Source organism: Ctenopharyngodon idella, chromosome 3, assembly GCF_019924925.1.
Source record: "Ctenopharyngodon idella isolate HZGC_01 chromosome 3, HZGC01, whole genome shotgun sequence".
Classification (NCBI taxonomy): domain Eukaryota; kingdom Metazoa; phylum Chordata; class Actinopteri; order Cypriniformes; family Xenocyprididae; genus Ctenopharyngodon; species Ctenopharyngodon idella.
In genome coordinates, this window is record NC_067222.1 from 53,142,166 (window position 1) to 53,145,429 (window position 3,264).

The 3,264-nt window shown below is 41.1% G+C and overlaps 1 pseudogene; it reads right to left on the reverse strand.

Moving 5' to 3' along the window:
- Positions 1-249: 249 nt before the first annotated feature.
- On the reverse strand, positions 250-1,568 carry LOC127508909 (gastrula zinc finger protein XlCGF57.1-like; annotated as a pseudogene).
- Positions 1,569-3,264: the final 1,696 nt, after the last annotated feature.

Sequence of the window (3,264 nt, forward strand, 5' to 3'; positions counted from 1 at the left end):
AGTCTTTCAGCTTTCTTGTAGATTACTGGGGAAATTAAGCACTCACAGCCCAAATGGTTAGCATGTCAACAAGCTGTTGCTCCAAGTGTTTGGAGAAGAGGGGAGGGGCAGTTTCAATGTAGCAAGTAGACTGAGTAGGAGCTGAGTAAAGCTGTTCATTTCTTTAAATGTCTTTTTGTTTTTTCTACACTCTTTCATCCAATGTCCAGGTTTACCACAGTAATGACAACTGCCTTCTCTTTAGGACATTTACGTTTCTGTTGTTTCTCTATGTTGACCTTAAAGGATGCTGCTGCAATCTTTACTCTTGTCTTGACATCTGAGTCTCTTTCCCAAATAGCTAACCTATCCAAGTTGTTTTGCAGGGTTCCATTGGACCATGTGAGGTCTAAGAAAGGCAATGCATTTCTGTATTCTGATGAAAGCCCATCAAACCACATGCGGACCAGTGGTCCATTATCCTCTAACACCTTCTCTGGAGTGTCAGCTATTCCACTGTATGCTGCAGCTGACTGACAAAATCTTTCAGTGTACTCACTTACAGTTTCATCCTTCTTCTATACACAACTAGTGATCTTTGACCAGTCCACCTTTGGTCCAACAAGATTCTGTAACACTCTCAGAACTCCTTCTCTCAATTCACCTTTGCTGGAATGCTGAAACTCAGAATTATTTACAGCACTTTCAAAATCTAAAAATAAGGATTTTCTCCAGTGTGAATTCTCATGTCGTCTTTAAGGCTTTCTTTTCGACTGAAACTCTTTCCACACTGTTGACAGGCATAATGTTTCTCTCCAGTGTGAATTCTCATGTGGATTTCAAGTCTTCCTTTTCTGTTGAAACTCTTTCCTCACTCTTGACAGGTGTAAGGCTTTTCTCCAGTGTGAATAGTTGTGTGGACTGTAAGGTTTCCTTTGTCACTGAAACTCTTTCCACATTGTCGGCAGATATATGGCTTTTCTCCAGTGTGAATTCTCATGTGGACTTTAAGGCTTTCTTCATGTGTGAAACTCTTTCCACACTGTTGTCAGGTGAAAGGTTTCTCTCCAGTGTGAGTTCTCATGTGGACTTTAAGGCTTCTTTTATGACTGAAACTCTTTCCACATTGTCGGCAAATATATGGCTTTTCTCCAGTGTGAATTCTCATGTGGACTTTAAGGCTTCTTTTATGACTGAAACTCTTTCCACATTGTCGGCAAATATATGGCTTTTCTCCAGTGTGAATTCTCATGTGGACTTTAAGGCTTTCTTCACGTGTGAAACTCTTTCCACATTGTTGGCAGGTGTAAGGCTTCTCTCCAGTGTGAATGCTCATGTGGACTATAAGGCTTCTTTTATGACTGAAACTCTTTCCACATTGTTGGCAGATATATGGCTTTTCTCCAGTGTGAATTCTCATGTGGTATTTAAAGGTTTCTTTATGTCTGAAACTCTTTCCACACTGTTGGCAGGTGTAAGGCTTTTCTCCCGTATGAATTCTCATGTGGACTTTAAGGGTTTCTTCACATGTGAAACTCTTTCCACACTGTTGGCAGGTGAAATAACTTTTAGTTCCAGTCTTTTGGGCTCTTTTTGTGAGGAAGCCTGTGTCGCTCTTTCCCCAGTCATGAAATGATGTTTATAATAATGTTCTTCCTCTTCTTGCCTTTCATTAAGTTCAAGACTCGCCTCTCTCAGTGCCAGTAGGTCTAGGGCAAAAATAGACATAAAACAATTTAAACATTTAAAGCATCAAAACCAACAACATGTTTGTATCCTATGGATCAGGGATGGGCAGCTTTGGTACTGGAGGACCACTCTTTTGCAGAGTTACGTTTCATGCCTAAAATACACCTGCCTGTAATTTTCAAGCATTCCTGAAGACTTGATTTATACTTGATTTATTCCTGAAGAGGCTGATTTATACTTCTGCATCACGTGTACGCTGTAGGTACAGCGTAGGCTGTGAGTACCACATGTAGCCTATGACATAGCCTGATGCGAACCTCTTAAAAAAGATGTAACAACGCATCAATTCTACCCAGACCGCAAGCGCTGTGATTGGTCTGTTAAAATCCCTCCCTTGGGTCAAAAAATTGGTGCGGAGCAATCGGAGAAGAGCGAGTGTGTGGCAAGGGGTGCGTGGTTCAACGAGGTCTGCAGCGGGAGAGAGAGGCAGGAGACGAGCGGTGCATAAGTAGGTCAAGTGCAAATGATAAACACTTGTGTCTCGTTGCAGTAATTGACATGGGAAGACCAGATAAAGCCACCAGGAAAAAGGAAGTGGCTGAGAGAGAGACTGACTGGACACTCGTGGAGACTGGAATTTGATTACTGTGTTGACAGCTTTATGTTGATTAAGTTTTGAGAGTGCAGAGAGCACAACTTTTATTTGTTTGTACCATATAAGAACTGAATAAACCACGAGTTCCAGTCACGCTGACCCTGCCATCTTCCTTCCACACGTTTGAACCTCGTAACAGGGTGTTTTCAACTTCCATAGGAATGAAAAAACTTTGTTTCAGGGGATACATGCAATCAAACTACAACAAAAGTCGTTACCTATTTGCTGCTTCTCTGACAACGTACATGACAAGGTGCTTCTTCTTTGGCTTTTGCCTTGATACTCAAGACCGTGGACACTACGTGGACTCTGCATGCACGTGACACGACAACGACACTGAAGTATAAATTAAAAACCGACGCATAGACTAGGGATGGGCATTTTTCCAAAATTTTGTATTCAAATATATGTGCTCGTAAAAAACTAATATTCGTTCATTTAAATGACGTTAAACGAGAAAGATGTTATTTTTTTATATATTATCAAGATTTTGTAACCATTTCTAGACAAGCTTACGATTAGGCAATACAAAACAAGCTTACACTATATCTTAACATATTGTTACATGTGCCCTGGGTCTGTGTTCTATTATCATCATATGGACTCCATTTCCCACAATCCCCCCACCTAGGAACCAATCATGCACTCGCACCTGTTTCCCATCAGTGACACTTTATAAGCTGCACTCACACACACTCATTGCTGAATTATAGCTGTGTCTCATTTAATTTAATTTCGAAGGCTGCATCCTCAAGAGGACGAATTCTGTGAGGATGCGGTATATGGAGTGTCCTTAGCCAGAATTAAACGAGACGTCTTTTGTAGGACACACAGGCAGGAAAGGAAACAGGAAGTATATCGTTGCTATGCCAACGCGTTCACGGCAGCCTCGTTGCGCTCTCAGCCAATGAATGAAAATTATTAATAAATTTGTATGTAAT